This window comes from Bactrocera tryoni, chromosome 1 (assembly GCF_016617805.1).
Source record: "Bactrocera tryoni isolate S06 chromosome 1, CSIRO_BtryS06_freeze2, whole genome shotgun sequence".
In the NCBI taxonomy this organism is placed as follows: Eukaryota; Metazoa; Arthropoda; class Insecta; order Diptera; family Tephritidae; genus Bactrocera; species Bactrocera tryoni.
In genome coordinates, this window is record NC_052499.1 from 1,709,293 (window position 1) to 1,726,935 (window position 17,643).

General features: G+C 34.2%; 2 protein-coding genes across 7 annotated transcripts in view; one reads left to right on the forward strand and one right to left on the reverse strand.

The window, feature by feature from the left end:
• Positions 1–14,985, reverse strand: part of LOC120775608 — a 30,829-nt gene extending 15,844 nt beyond the window's left edge. For 2 of the 5 annotated variants that reach the window (XR_005705343.1, XM_040105853.1), the window contains exons 1-2: positions 13,543–14,985; positions 12,369–12,845 (exon numbers count right to left, since the gene is read on the reverse strand). The gene's annotated coding sequence lies outside the window, so the exon portion shown is untranslated. Of the gene's footprint in view, positions 1–12,368; positions 12,846–13,205; positions 13,253–13,515 lie in introns of those variants that run through there. The other 3 variants (XM_040105879.1, XM_040105861.1, XM_040105870.1) reach the window with 3 other exon arrangements.
• The window catches only part of LOC120775635 (nuclear protein localization protein 4 homolog), a 68,956-nt gene that overhangs the window by 33,940 nt on the left and 17,373 nt on the right, over positions 1–17,643 (forward strand). The gene's annotated exons all lie outside the window — the stretch shown is intronic.

The window sequence follows — 17,643 nt, forward strand, 5'->3', positions numbered from 1 at the left end:
ACAATATGTATACTAAATTGTTGATTTCCCAACGAGCTAACTGTATCCTATTGTTATAATGTTATTGTTGATGGCGGAAGTCCATATTGTGGTCATAATGCATAAGGCGAGTATGAGATGAGCTTCAGGTCAAGAGCAACGCAGCAAAGCAGCCGTATGATTGTCTGTCCGGCAACACGCAGTAAGCATATGGATTTCACTTCGTATTATTTCTATGCAAGAAGTTTTTAATAGCATGCGTAAATATTTAACTACATTTTGTTTACTCTAAACTATAACAGGGCACTCATCCGCCATGGCGTACGCAAACTATTGTGCGACGCCATAGCTTAATCTTTGCATCTGTGACTTTTCACTTAACTTCTCATTACTACTGCAGTTGTTTTACTTGGTTTTCACTTCTTTCTCTGTATATTTTCGCTCGCTTATTTGCGATTCTCTCAAACAGCAGTTAAGTATAATATTATCTTTCCGCCTGCGGGCTGCGTATGCTCAGCGACGTAATCGCTTATAAATAAATGCCATTATTTAAATATTTCATTATAAATGTTGGCAAGAGTAAAGCTGCGAGCTGCTTGCCAACTTGGTGGTGTACTTTTCTACAGAAAGTTTTTTGTTTGCTTCCTGTTTAAATGTGGTGATGTGGCTGGCGCTTTGTGTTTTATTTACTTTTGAGACGGGTTATATTGTCACAGTTGCCTTTTGTGCCTGTTTGGAGAGTTTTTAAACCCGCTAAATACGTTTCGTTTTGAAAATATGAGGATATTATTTTTGTGCCTTACCTTGTCTTCAACATTTTTTGAAAAAATAGGCTTAATTATAAATATTTCATTTGTTTAAAAGTAATGTCATATCTACATTAAACAGGAGTTCTGCTTCTACTTTTTCTGCAGTTCGAAAGAAGTTTTAAAATTTTTAATGAAATTTGATGTAAAAAAAGTATTATTTTTGAATAACTAGTGTTTATTTATAATTGTAAATATGAACTTGAAAAAATCGTAGCATTAAAATAGCGTAAACAAACATGCCTACCGCTGAAGGAGAAGGATATGTCTGTATTTACCCTCATATTTACCACATCTAACGGCCTTTCTCGCTTTGACAACAGCCTTCCAGGCGTGGCAAAGAAAAAAATTTAATTTAAGCCAGTAGGTAAACAGCGCGCTTGGAAACAATAAATCTGTCAATATTTTGTGTGCATGACAAAAGTAAAATTTTAAATTGTGCAAACACTGCTCTTGAGGCCCATAACAAATAATAAAAGTAAATTTGCGGAAAAATATAAAAAAGCAAATAAAGAACTACAGTAAAAAGCGGTTGTCCTGTGGTGAAAAAGTGGCATATTTCTCGCGGTCAGAGCTATTGTTGAGTTGTTAACGCTTTTCGTTTCACTCAATCCGCAAAAATAATCGAAAGTGAACATTCTTGAGAGCGTACACTTCAAGCACTTTGCGCGAGTATTTTCTGCTTAAACGGTTTCACTTTCAGTTTACTTTGCCATCAAGCCGGTTGTTTGTTTTCCTTTTGCTATATATTTATATTTATATTCCTTATATTTGTATTTTTCTATGAGCTCCGAGCGAATCTTCTTTACGTCTTATATTTTTGTTTGCTACATTATTAATGCAGGTACATATAACGCTCGTTTAACTACTCAGAGTTATTGTTACACATTTCTTTGTTAAATATAAAGAAAATGCAATATTCAAGTAATTGAACTAACAAATACATTAAATGAAAATTTAATTTAAAAACCGTATAAAATACAAAAACAGTTTAACTTCATTTTATTTAGATAATTTTTCCCAGTTGATAGCCCTCTTCAATACATTTAGTTCCATGCCCATATTGTAAATCTAATTAGTTTAAAGAGGTGGCAACACTACCCCAAAATACCTAAAATTATTTCATTGGTTCATATTACTTTTCATATAAGCAATTTAAGCGAATAAAAACAAAACACAATGACTCTGCTCAAAAATATGTTGAGCTGTAAGGTTCTTAAACTTAAACTTTTGTTTTTTTTTTGGTTCTAGTCTCTCATTTAGTGTCTTTTAACTTGTATTGCACAAAAAACCTTAACTGTAGATAACTGTAATCTGCTTTTACCAAATGGATTCTTTGTCCTTGCAAAATATTACATAAAAATGGCCAGAATATGAACATTTTTTTAATGAAAGTTTGTGGACTTTTAACTATTATTTCTTTAGTTCGTTATGTTATTAAAACAAGTAAGGAAGGGCTAAGTTCGGGTGTCACCGAACATTTTATACTCTCGCACGATAAAGTGATAATCGAGATTTCATTATCAGTCATTTACATATTTTGCAAATACCGTATTTGTGTAAAGTTTTATTCCGCTATCATCATTGGTTCCTAATGTATATATGTATTATACAGAGAAGGCATCAGATGGAATTCAAAATAGCGTTATATTGGAAAAAGGCGTGGTTATTAACCGATTTCACCCATATTTCGTACATGTTATCAGGGTGTTAAGAAAATATTATATGCCGAATTTCATTGAAATCGGTCGAGTAGTTCCTGAGATATGGTTCTTGGTCCATAAGTGGGCGACGCCACGCCTATTTTCAATTTTTAAAAAAGTTTGGATGCAGCTTTCTTCTGCCAATTCTCCCGTAAAATTTAGTGTTTCTGACGTTTTTTGTTAGTCGGTTAACGCACTTTTAGTGATTTTCAACATAACCTTTGTATGGGAGGTGGGCGTGGTTATTATCCGATTTCTTCCATTTTTGAACTGTATATGGAAATACCTGAAGGAAACGACTCTGTAGACTTCGGTTGACATAGCTCTAGTAGTTTCCGAGATATGTACAAAAAACTTAGTAGGGGGCGGAGCCACGCCCACTTTTCCAAAACAATTGCGTCCAAATATGCCCCTCCCTAATGCGATCCTTTGTGCCAAATTTCACTTTAATATCTTTATTTATGGCTTAGTTATGACACTTTATAGGTTTTCGGTTTCCGCCATTTTGTGGGCGTGGCAGTGGGCCGATTTTGCCCATCTTCGAACTTAACCTTCTTATGGAGCCAAGGAATACGTGTACTAAGTTTCATCATGATATCTCAATTTTTACTCAAGTTACAGCTTGCACGGACGGACGGACGGACAGACGGACGGACCGACAGACAGACATCTGGATTTCGACTCTACTCGTCGCCCTGATCACTTTGTTATATATATCCCTATATCTGACTCTTTTAGTTTTAGGACTTACAAACAACCGTTATGTGAACAAAACTATAATACTCTCGTTAGCAACATTGTTGCGAGAGTATAACAACAACTAGTTAACAGAATTATTTGAAAATCGTTTAACTGCCATTCCAACATATCCTGCAGTGCATACTATACTTTCAAATAATTTGTTAGCCCGAATTGCTTCCGGATATAGTCATCACTTCCACAGCTTTCACTGTGCCGCGCCACTGCTGGCTTTACCCTCAACCTAGCAAGCATTTAATCTATCTGTGTTTATGTACTTATCGCCAACTATTTTCTGCAATGTTTTTCTACAGCCACACACATACTCATGTACAACAGCGTAATGTCGAAGCTGTAAAGCACACTTCTACGTAAGTTTGTATGTGTCTGTAGAGTATGTGCACAAAGCCGGTTAATCGATCTCACACTTGAGATGCTCGCTGCCACCGCATAAGTCAACTAGATACGGTTTTGTTGTTGTTTTTGGCAAATGCAGGCAATGCATAAGTGTTTAAGTGCTCGTAGCAGAGTAATGTTTTCACTCGTGTTATGCCCTCCACCCCGCTTTGCTCCTAACAAGTGCAATCCTTAGCTTAGCGTGCAGTGCTTCAAGCGTTCACAACCCATCAGCCGCGTCTCAACTCAGCTAAGCTACGAGTATCGCTAATAGGAGGCGTTGTTGTTTTTTGTTTTTGTTTTCTATGCCTTTGCGAATGCTTGTGTACTTGTATTTTTATTTAAATACATTTAATGCTTGTATAGTATAATATGGATAGTTGCTTTTAGCACGTTTACACACAACTAAGCAGTTAAATGGAAGTGGCAAGACGAGGGTCGAGGTCAATAGCGTAACTAATACTAGTTGGTAGCTGTTTGAGTTGGGTAAGAGCAATTTTGTTTTTCTTTTTTTTTTGTTTGCAAGGAAATTGTGCGCACTATGTTGCAACTACACAGCAGCCTGTGATTTCATTGAATGCTCGGCAATTTTGCAATATTTCTCATCAAAAACTATATACTTCTGTCATAATGCGAAGTTAGTTGCGTAGTGGGGACACTTTTCAGCTTTGTTATTTTCAGTACTAAGCGATAAGTAAGGAAGTTTAACAACCAGGTCACTCTAATTATTATTTTGATCTTCATTTTGGGCGCCAAATATGATATTCGCGACATTTTCCTTGAATAAAGAGCTAACTCTGATTGTGTAAATTATCTCTTTTCTGCGCTTTAAATTTGTCTTAAAGTTTGACATCATTTATCCTTTAGGGCTTCAGGGATTTGTTCAAGGATCCTTCATATACGCGCACATGCCCGTTTGTGTTTGTTTTTTCTGTTTATTTGACAGCTTTTATATGAGGTTATGCACGCTATCAGTTTTAAATCCGCCACGCAAGGAAAATGTAAATGCCAACGCTGTTTTGACAGCCATTTTTGTTTTATTCATGCATATTCTTGGCACTACATCAGCTTTCTCAATATTTGAGTTCTCACCATTCATTCTACAACCGATCTACTTCGCGTGCATGATACCTATACATTATATACTATACATGCATACGAGATATAGCTTTGTAGCATTTCAAAAGAAAATTTAAATCCTTAACTTTGGTTCAAGCAGGAGATTGCAATTTAAAATTTTCCTTACAAGGAGATGAATTTATATTTTTTAAGTAAAATCGAGTGTGCTTCTTTAACACATCATGTCTATAAATTAATTTCAGCTTTCGCTGCTCTCATTGTCACTATCCTGCATACACACCTACACCTAAGATGCACACTGCTTTATTGCTGTGTGATGCCCCAATGGTATATTCATTTGTTTTCTTTTGAGTATTTTTGTTAGTGTGTGCGTTATAGTATTAGTTGATTGGTTTTGGTGATACGATATAAGTTTATCCTTCAGCGCGTACACACAGACTCAATTTTCTAAACTCATCTGCATACTGTAGAAGACCATTGAGATATTAATTTTCGGTTTATTTGTACCTTTTTGCATTCTCATGCACTGCATCTTCTGAGAATCGAAATTTTGCAAATGCTCCACAATTTGAGATTGCAAAATTTAAGTAACAAAAAGTTGGCATTTATTAAAAAAAACATAACTTTTGAAAATACTTGTTGGGTTGAATGAGTTCTTTTAGTATTACGGAAACGAAATATCAAAATAAAGCAAATAAATTCAAAGTAAAATCATGTATTTTTATTTAGGAACGTAATAGTATTCCTGGGGAAATCAATTCTATTCGATTTCTCCTTTTTTTTTTGCTTTTATTAGAAACAATAATCAGTATCTGAGCAGATTTTTGTTTTATATAAATAGAAAGTCCTCTGTATTGTAAGTACAAAGAATATTCTAGAGAATTCGTAATTCTTCAATTTTTTGTATGTAATTCTTAAGTGGTTTGGTTTGATTGGAAATAAAAATTAAAATTTTTTTTCCTATTTGTATTGCTAATAAATATGCTAATTATCGCAAATTTACAAAATTTGCAACTGATATCTCTCGTATATATTACACCACTTTCAACTGCCCACATTCACTTCACAAAATATCTCTCGAATCTACGGGACAAAAAAATCACAATAATTGCATATTAATTGCTCTCACACGCCTCTCATTATTTATTGCCTAGCTATTATAACTAATTAATCCTTGACCTAAACTGGCCAACTTCAAATAATTATATAACTACCTGAAAAGGTCGAAAGTCGTCTTTGCATAATTAAGTGCTACTAAAACGTGTCTAAAATTTTTATTTCCACTTCAGCTATACAAAAGTGCTCAAGCAAAGGCAGCTGTCGCTCGCAACCACCAGACTTTCGGTCCAGCGTCATTATTAATATTACATTAATGTTTTTCTTCTATGTTATGCAAGTATGCCAGTCACCCTCCACACATACAAGCATATACATATAAGTTTGGCAGGTTCTGACTGTTGTATTCACCAAACTGTTTATGGTTTTCATAAAGTAATTTCTATACTTTCTGCCACTCTACCCATTCATATACATATGTAGTTGACCTCCACAGCATCTAATAAAACCGAGTTGAAAGTGTACACATGTATATGCTTTCATACACAATACTTATGAAATTATTTGTATATGTACCAGCTTATATGTTGGTGTGCCTGTGTAAGTGTCTTTTGATAACCGTAAATAAAAATGTTTTGCGAAAAATTTTGTTGTCACCTTTTTATATATTATGTAGGTATATATACATATGCACGAGTATTTGCGGTTTAGTACAGTTAGTACGGTTACCCGTATATCTAAATGGGTGAAATGAAATAAAGTAAAAAATACCAAATGAAAAGAACAGTTAAGTAAACAAGGTCGAAAAAATGTTAAATATTTTGTTATGCATTTCGGTTTGGTTTGAATTTGTTTTTTTGAACTTTGATTATGTTTCACGGATTCATATATACATATTTCATTTGCCTAAGCTATACCCGAGGGCGCGGAACTTGTAAGGAGCATAATGATTGCACAAATTTTGAGTGAGTTTTACGTCAAAAATATATCCTTTCAATTTCATTGAGTTTAAATAGCTAAAGTGGCAGAATCTCAACCAAGTAGTTGAGCCTCTATGAATATCCTGCTTAGGAAACTGTGACAACTGTAGTACTGTTTTCATTCTGTCTCAAAACTTAATTGCGGATTTAATATGAGTCTTTAAGCGCCGTACAGTTCGGACAGCATAACGCAGCATAAGTCCTTTTTAAAACCTCAATGAAACAACTTCAATGAAAAAGAAGGGCTAAAGTGAAAAATTAAATTGCATTTTACAATTACTATAATTATTTTATTATTTGCTTTAAAAGAGAGTTTACTCACGAACTGGCAAGTTTATAGCTGTAATTAAGCGTAAAATTGCCCTTCTCACTTTACTAGCGCTGCATTATGAACTAGCGATATAAATCTGGCAGCTGCATGCCACCACATCAAAATGCTCCAAGAATTAGCTAAATTTATTTACTTTCACTAAATTCTCCACCGCTAAGTGCTCGCATTTCCTCAATTATGCTCACTAACTGATTGATAGACTCGAAAGCGGTTTGGTGCTAAGATGGCGACTGTCAACATTTTAGTTTGGCGTGCTGTTGAACGTTACATAAATGATTGATTGATTGAGTGGGCGAGTGTGTAAGTGGGTGGCCCGAGCGGTTGGCTGTTGCGTACTCGCAATGTCATACACTTCCTTCCGGCTATTTTTGCATATACATACATATATGCAGAGTAACAACAGAAAGATGGCGTGACTTTACCGCAATTCATGCAAATTCTAATGGAAAACAAATTAGATTTCCTGCTGCCACAAGTGTAAAATGTAAAATGGCAACAACTTCTCGATTCGGAAGAGGAAAACCAATGAGTGCTCGCCTGTTTGAGTGAAGTGTAAGAAGTTATTTTTCAAGTTTTTCCTTCGCATAGCAAATAAAAATGCAATTCTCAACCGCTTTAAAAAATTATTATTGTAGCTGTTATTTTTTCTGATTCTTGCAAAATTTTTTTAAAGTTCAGCATATATTTATACATTCCTTAACAAGGGTACCACTTTTGGTATCCACGAGCTTTCTAATTTTGCAAAATATTTTTAAAACTCGCGTGGGTTACATGCAGTAATGGCAAAAAATACGCTGCATAAATAGCGCGTAAAAGTATGTGTGGGCACTAGAGCAGCTGTATGTCCCGGTTGCTAGTGCGACTTGTCGTATACGCAATTATTGATTTATGTTCACTCTTGCGCTTGCGATAGCGCGTTGTAACCATGTAATCATATACGTGAGCGTGAATGCTGCATACATTTAGGAGCAGATTGTATACGGACAACACGAGTGTGCTGTAATTGGCGCTTTAAGTATTCCCACCAGAGTATGCACAAATAAGTTAGTATGACTAATGTTTGCCCATCATTTTCAAAGTTCTGCTATTTTTTGTTTTTACTTTTTTTAAGTAAAATACTGTGCAATATTTTGCAAAACTGTCAACCAATCTATTTATACGTTGTTTATTTGCTTTGACAAGCAACCCCAAACCTAAGCCGCTCCTAGCCTGACCTTTGTTAAAGTTGTCATTAATTTGTCGAAATTGTCTTCAACTGTTTCAATATCCTTTATACGCCGCTGCCACCCACTTGCCCCAACCATCATATTCAGCATTTGAATGCCTGTTATTTAGAAATAGCAAGCGTGCGTACTGGTGGCCATGGCAGAGCACTTGATATGGGAATGACAGGGGCGCACCATCTTCTTTGTTGTTCTAAAGACATACAAACATGCATTAAAATGTTAAATATTGAATTTATTTTATATTTTTGCTTTTAGGCGCGAATAGATCTTCATCGCTTATTCTAAAGAGCGAAAAGCTAACATACAAGGTTTATTCCAAAGTAAACAGGACTTTTTGAATCTAGCGTCCCCAAGTTAAGTGTCAGTATGTTTGTGTTATCGGTGCGATAATGAGCCTGGAACAAAGAGCCAACATTAAATTTTGTTTTAAAATTGGTTTACCGAAACGTTTCAATCGATGAAACAAGTTTATGGCGATGATTGCCTATCCCGGAGCAGAATGCACGAGTGGTTTCAACGTTTATAAAGTGGTCGTGAAGACATAGATGACGATCAACATGTGAGCCAATCAAAATCCGTGATAACCGGAAATTCCATCGAAACTGTGCGTGAATTCATCAAAACTCAGCAGAAATCATCATTGAAATTCATGAAGATGTTATTGAACATCTCCAAAACATCGATTTATCGCATTTTGACCGAACATGTGGGCTTAAGAAAGGTGTGTGCACAGGTTGTTCCGCACAAATTGACTGACGACCAAAAATTACTCAAATTGATTAACGCTTGTGACCGATTATTTGACCAAAAATCACATTTTACCCATTAACCACTCCCCGTATTCACATGATATGGCACCGTGCGACTTCTTCCTTTTCGGAAAAATGCATTTGCCCATGAAAGGAAAGCGTTATGCAGACGTAGAGGCCATTCAAAAGGCTTGCAAAAGGCCATACCGGCCAACGAGCTAAAATTCGTTCGGCATGCTTTTGGACAGTGCTAAAAGCTGTATTAAAGCAGAAGGAGACTATTTTGAATAAAATAAATTGATTTTGCCGAAAAACCATTTGTTCTGTTTTTTTTAAGTCCTGTTTACTTTGGAACGCTCCTTGTCTATGTATATGTACATACATTTACTCGCATTACGGTTTTTTGTGTTGTCCATGCCCAAAATAATGTGCTAATTGCTGACATTGTTTTCTTTTTATAGCCGTCAAGAAATATTAGCCAAATGGATAGAAAGTTAAATTTTAATAATTCAGGGCAATACCCATCTCATTACCTTGCAAAATTTTGAAAGATTTTACTTGTATCTAATCTAAACAATTAGTTTTTCAAAAAAGAAAAAAAATGATTTTTTGAGGTTATGTTGATTTTGGGACTGTGATATGTTTCATAAGTTGTAAAAGCTGAGCAATACTCACATACAATTTACATCCATATCTACATTCAGGAATGTGTACCCAATTGCATTAAGAATTAATTGCCTCTTTTTATTACATCAAGCTTGTAACGAGCCTACCACGTTGTGCTCGACTCGCCTATAGCATTTTAATTGAATCATTAGCTGCTCGCACATTCTATTCGTGACGTAATTTCCATGCATTTCAAAGCAAAAGACGAACGGGAGGGAACATATGTAATTTACTGTTGACCTGCTGCATACGCTTAGACAGCAAGTTTTTTAGAATTCTTATTTCATTGCATAAACGCTAGGTAGTAGCAACTTTCCTTGCGTCAATACTTTGTGTAATGCGATTTTCTGGCATCCCCGTGTTTTTGGTTCTTGGTAAATGCATACACGCAAGTGAATTTCGCGCGGGCACCACACATCCCCACATTTTCGATTAATGCTGCCGCACTTTAAGTGCATACGAACATTCGCAGCTTACTTAATAGTTTGAATATATGTATGTATATGTAATTATGTATGTATATGTAATTATGTATGTGTGCTCACGCATCTAACCCTTACTCGCTTTTGGGTTTCTCTTGTGCGTTTTTCTTCTTATTATCTGTTGCTTTCTTTTACTTCAGCACGCAATTGCCACCACAAAATGAAAAATCCGGGGGTTTCCATGAAATCTCCTCCTTCACTTTCTTCTCAAGTGACTGCGTGTGGGCGTAAATTAGCAGTCCTTACATTGGTGACATACTGACATTCGGCAAAGCTTGGTGGGGAACTACGTGAACTTACGTTAATATCGTTGTTACCGTTAGTTTTCTCCTTTCTCTTTCTTGCTTAAGTTGCAGTCAACAAGTCGCATTTTGTCTGTCTGCCCTTTTTCATCAATTCCAAGTGCATTTATACGGCGAATTGCATGTGTGCATCATTGACCTTGATTTTGCTTACCTAATATGCACATGGATGGCGGTATTTACTTGTTAGATGTGGGAGACCCAAAGAAAATCATTTGATATTGTGCCTTGATGTGTTAACCCCGCTTTACTGCAGATTAAGGGAAATGTTCAATATTGCAGAAGTACTACGGTGTGCATTTAGGACTTTTAAAAAGTTCAAGGTTTTGAAACTTTTGAGTAAATTATTTTGATTACTCAATGCTCTCACTATCAAAGACATACTTTCTTATATGATTATTTCGATTCCATATTTTTTTTTGGTATTGTAATTTATATATTTGTTTATCATTACTCTACCTGTCTTCCTTTATTCACTAACTTCCAAAATACTGGAATAAATATTTATTTATAGTGATTCTATTCAATTAAATGTGAAAAGATTTGTAATCTAAACATTTACAAACACATAATTTTATTAATAGATATATATAGACCGTTAATTTAGTTCATTTATAGCTTACTAATTGACTCAATTAAGCAGAAGTATGTCTTTGTATTCTCAATTAAGCTGATACTAGTTTAAGCATATGCACACAAAGATCATATTTGTCGTTAAGAAATTATTTGAATATTCTTAGTTTTGGTTCTTTCGATCCAAATTAATTTTGCTTAATTTTGCTCTCGAAAGTTGCTTAGAAAACTTGTAGCATTGCATTAATTGATCATATTTAAAATTATTGTTTTTAATTCAAAATTTGTAACATCTGTTCACAAGTTTGGCAGAGGAATAACTCCTTTACGCTTAGACGCTCGTCTTTCCTCCAAATAAGCACGAAGAGGCTATCTACAACACATACGCTGGCTTATAAAGGTAGACATACATATATGTATGTATATAGTTGATATATACTTACATAAGTGCTTTATGCTAATTGCGCATTTAATTCACCTCAAAAACCGAATGCTGCTTTTGAGTGTGTGGCTTTACAAACTCAAAAGAAAAGCATTTGTGTACAAACTATTTTAATAGACTGTAAATTTATATTGCCCCTCAAGTGCAAATATCAGCCGAACCCACCATTAGATGCTCTCAACGCCCAATTACTTATCGAAAGTAACTCGCACACCACCTGCTGCATACGGGCTCGTGCTATATAATGCTTAACGTCGAAAGCTTGTCACAATAACTAAGTATACGGCACAGGAATCAGTTAAATGATTTTTGGAAATAAAAGGGCAGGTCAAAGGTAGGAAGGCAGTGCTAAGTATTTGCAGTTACTTCGCTTTCAAGTTGAATATCTTTCCGCTCATGCACAGTTTGCTTGCTTAGAAGTCCTAACTTAGTTTTTCGAAAAATAAAAAAATCTATAATTAACATTTTAAATATGAAAATAATAACTGCAGTATAATGAATGCCGCATTTGTAAAAACTACACATATTTTTATTTCATTTTTCGATACCTTCCAATAGGAAAAGTGATTATTTGAGTTATGACTTTATACTGAAAACCAATAATTGCCTTTCTGCTTGCTCACAATCGTAAATGTAAATGATCAAGTTTACTATGGCACAGTGCAATGTCATTCATGCATATACGACTGCCTTACATACACACATTCATACACAACTTTGCATATAATTGCTCGCATGAGCTGTGCGTACGTATGTATGTATGTGGATTAATGAACGAGTAACACAAATAAATAGGTAAGTAATTAAAAATACATTGTTGTATTAGTAATATGTTGTTGTTGCTTTTATTTTTGCCTACCGTTTCAAATAATCGCTAGACGTTATATCACAGCTAAAAACCATTAATATTTGTTTATAAACACAACATCGTGTGCGTTTTGTTTTGTTTTGTTTTGTTGTAGTTGTAGTTGGAACGTGCTTTAATTTAGATTGTTGTAGCAGTTTTTTCTGCTTTGTTCTGTTTATTGTTATTTATTTCCTTATTGCATTTGCCAAATCATTTTTCGCCGGTTTGCTGCGTTTATTTTGCAATTAGTTGTCGCAGCAATTTGTTGCAATTAATTTGATTTGTTTGTTGTATTTTTGTTTCTCTCTTATTTCATGCTTATTTTTATTTGTAATTTTATTTGTGTAATTTTCTAAATTTTTTTTAATATTTATTTTTTGGTTTTCAATTTAACTAGTTCGACTATTGGAGGGCTTACTTTATTGATTCTTTTTGCTTGCATTGGCTTGCATATATTTAATTAATGGAGCTTCTGCTACGCTGCCGCAACTAGAAATAGGTTTAAAAAGTATTTTTAATTAAACTTATTGCTTCTTGACATTTCTAATCATATTCTTTTATTTTCAATTCACAACGTTCAACCTAAGTTATTTAAATGATTTTATCGATTTATTTTATTTTTTTGAATTTTATTTTCAAAAATTACTCCAAAAATTTTCATTATAAAGCGGTATGTTAGATTTTTTCCAAAGAAATTTTAATTAAGGAAAGAAAGTTGCCAAAGTACTTTTTTTGTGTTTGCCCCTCTAGACCTATTCTTTTGATTTAATGATATTTTAATGTACTTTCATTGATGGAAAGCACTATCGTATTGGTATTGATTACTATATGAAATATTCCATGACTAACCGTTATAGCGATGTAGAAAACAAGGGAGGGGCTTCACCCTTTTATTTATATTTATTGTTATTACTATTTATTTATATAATATTCTTGCTATTATATTTATTTTAAAAATTTTACTAAATTTTATTTCCCGCTCTTTATTTTTTCTTTTCCATAATTTCAATCATTTTTACATTTATTTATTTTTATTTTATTGAAAATTTTGAACTAGTTTCTTTTACAGTTTACATTAATTCTGTTTACTCATTTATTTTGCAATTTTTTAAATTTCAATTATATTTTATTTTGAATTCTCAGCTGCTCATTTACTCACGTTTGCAAACAAAACTTATTTACTCACTTTTTGCAATACAATAATTATTGTTAACACATGTATTGATGCAATTTTTAGTTTTGTTGTTTATTATTTGTTTACGTTGTTTTTTTCTTAGTATTTTGCTTTTACAATTTCAATTTTGTTGTAATTTTTTTATTTGTTTTTGCTTCGCCTAGCACATGTGCCACTTTACTCGTGCATGTCGCATGCAACAGTGTTCACATTGGCAACTTGAGGCGCAACATGATGCAAAGTATCGCATGCTGTCACTCCGGTGGCTCTTTTAGTTATTTGATTTTTATTTTTTTAAGATGAACGTTAAATTTATTTCGCTTGTTAGTGTGTGTTTGTGTGTGTGTGTGTGTGTGTGAATTAGTTCTATACTTATACTTGTGTTTGCTTAACAAGTTGCCTAGGAACTTTTGCTTATCAACATATTGTTGCTTCTCCGTATCAATTCGAATCGGTGGTGTATAATGCGCGTTTGCTTAGTGTGAGAGTGTGTTTGTGTTGCTCACTACTGCTACCTTTGCCTACTGGCAATACTATTAATTTCGTTTATTGCATTATTCCTTTTGTGTTGGTGGGGTGTTTCTTGTTCTTGTATTTTCTTTGGTGGCTTGCGTTGTCGTGCGAGATTGTCTTTGGATCTTACTATTATTTCTTCACAATACTCCCCTCTCTAATTTGTAATTGTATGTATGTATATGTTTGTATGTATTTCGCATTCACTTTGGCATCAACAAAGCTCTCTGCCTTGCTGCTTTCTTCTGCCGTACGTTCTGTGCTCTCTATTGGGCTCTCTTCGCGCCTGGACGCTCAGGCGTCAACGCTGAAAAGCCAACAGCTATTTTCGAAAGTGACATATGTTAACGCGTTTAATGTTGTTTTATTGGAAATTCGTATTTCAAATAATATTGAAATTAATGGCAATACATTTCTTATTTTTATTATTTACATTTACTAATTATTTTTATTCAAGTTTTAACTGTTGCATTTGAATCGGAGTGGAGTGCGCTAGTGGTCAGCTAGTGAACCCTTTTGCCTTCGTTTGCACAGTTGTGACGTTGGTGCAGGCGAACAAAGTATTGGAAGTAACAAAGTAGCAGTTAATAGTTAGCACCATTTAGGGGAAATGTAACGATTTTTTTCATAGATTTTCACACCAGCAAAGCACCTCTCGTCTCCTGTTAGCAGCGCTCTACACGTTTTGTTTTTGTATTATCACATATTTTGCACAGTTACTTTATTTTAATTTACTTCTCTTCAACCCGCACGCAAAATTTTGACAATTTTTTTATTATTATTTTATCTCATTTGCAAATATTCTTCCCCGACGCTACGAAAGATTGCGCAAAACGCTTAAGGAAAACTGTTGTATGGCAATTAGAAAAAGTAAATATTGTCTCCCCTATATTTTTATTGTAAAAAAAAACCGTTGCTTTGCGCAAATTTTATTTGAATATGTTTCTGCGTGTTTGTCCTCCGCGCCGTCGGACAGTTCGATTGCAAATGTACGCTTACGCTCGCGATTTTGTAAATTTCACTTTCAAAATGAATTGCTTGCTCTAATGGGAGAAAGCTTTTTCGCCAGCAGAACAAAACACTCTATACACTCCAGTGTGTTAACATCTTCTCTAATGGCACACTATGAAGCTTGTTAGGTGAGGGTGTAAATAATTTGTTTCGTGCTGTAATATGAATATCAGTAACTGTAGAGGGGCTGCACCACCCTGACATTTATGTGCATGTGATAAACTCTCTCTCCCACTTTATCTCTCTCTTTCCGTTTCTCTGCAAAGTTTCGTAAAAAAGCTTCTTCGAAATCTTTGTAGTAGGGATTGCGTTGGATTGAAAATTGATGTGCTTATCTATTCCGTACAGCATGCTTCTTCTTGCGCTCTCCTTGGTGCAAGGTCTTTTCTCTCAATTATCCGCATCATTGTATTCATTTCGTGTACTGCTTTTGTGGTTTGTCAGAGTCAATGTCGACATTAAAATAGTTAAAGTTTACCAAAAACAAAACAGGTTGACTCTGCAAATAAACAAAACGGTAAAGTGAAAATAGCATGAGCTGTGCTTTTGCTCAGATTCTCTTTGTTTTGCTCTCCAATTTTTTAACGAGTATACTGTTCTAGAGCGACGGGCCCTTTATTTTGCTGCTATTTACGGCACATACATATATAGCTTACAGTTATAAATACACTAGTTTTCCATACGGTTTTGGTATACGTATGAGGTATGTATCTGAGTTTGTCAGCCAAATTCTGCGTAAAAAGGTAGTGCATAAATATATGCGCGCAGATATTGTTTGTGTATGTATGTATGCACCTCATAAAGCTCAGCACATGCAACACGTTAATCTTACTGCTTACTGCTACACCAGTGACGCACGTGCTTTCAGCTTCAAGGTATTCTGGTGATAAAAACAATATCACTCAGCACATAGAATATTAATAAAAAAATAATAAAAAATATTCAAAAATCAAACGAAAAATGTGAAAATAATTGTGCAAACAATTAAAATAAACATGAATTTTTCACCAATTAAATCCTTCTCTTAAAGCATACAAAACCAAAATTAATCTAAATAAAGTAATGTAGACGTCTTTAGCATTAGAAGGTTAATCATTAAATTAAAGGCTGCAATTAAGCAATTAGGTTAGTTTTATCGAAGACACTTTTAGTTTATCACACATTTCATTTATCTAGGTCTCAAACCTTAATACTAATTTTTATTAAAAAAATACCCTGTTATATTATAATTTGAAACGAACATGCTACTTGCCTCTTTCTTTTAAAAATATTTACCAGTGCTTACGAATCACACATATGTACATATAAAAATATTTATATAAGAATATTTCTACGTTCTCGAATTTGCCCAAAAACTACCCAAAAGAGTTGCCCGCAACGCAGTTTTATCTGCTCTGCCGAAGACCACAGAAGCTTTTCTTTATGTGTGTGCATATGACCCTACTGTATGATTCTTAGAGGGATTACAAGATTAAGTGCAAAATACTATGAGAAGACAAAATGCGCATCATTGTCTGACAGATATACATATGTACCAACATACTTGCATACAGACCATTGCTTCGAATCCTCACAATTAAAGTCGCTAAAATATATCAAGGAGTGCGTACGGCATATGTTGAGCCTGCGAATATACCAATAACATATTTTTCATACATACATACATATGTATTCTGAGTCCATCATATACATACATACATATGCATCTACATATGTATTGTATTTACTCAAATACATTTAATAGTGTCGAGTTTTGTTAAGAAGAAATGATAGCGAACAGAGGAACAGAGCCGATAAAGTTTGCACTGCAAGGCTTTTGAGTCCTCTCAATTTGTTGATTTTATTCTTTAAAATTATTTTTCGCAAATCTTTTATGTATTTGTATGAATTAAATGAATTTGTATGTATATTACAATTATACATATGTATTTGTTACTTCTGTTATGGTCCTGTAAGAGCACGTGAGCTGGCACCTTCTGTATACTTACTGGCTCTGCTCGCACGCAGTCGCAGGTTTTTCTCGTACGTTTTATGTTTCTTGTTTTTTTTTTCAGGCACTGGGTTTTGTTTGCGTTACTTTTCTGTTTGCGCTCTCTGCTTTGCTTTGCTTTTGGTTTGTAAATGCCTCTCTATTTTGCTTTCGTTGACCTTTGATTCTTTTCCACGATAAGTACTATACGTCTTCCAGGTTTTTATATTCTTGCAACATGTTGCTACAGAGTATGATAGTTCTCTTCATCTAACGGTTGTTTGTATAACCTAAAAATAATCGACTTAGATATAAAGTTATATATAAGTATATGTATAAATAACCAGGATGAGTTGAAATCAGAGTGACTGTCTGTCTGCCCGTAAGTCCGTCTGTGCAAGCGATAACTTGTACATCAATCTGCTTAGAAAATGAAAACACAAAATTCCTAGTATTTTTACAGTATCGAAATTCATACATACGAAACCAAAAAGGGTTGCGATAAGAAGCATGTCAGTTTATGATATATAATAAATATAAATAATATGAGACACGTATAATTTGTTCAAATCACTTCGGAAAAGAGTTTCTATTTTAGAAAAAATTTTCTTTGGGCCACA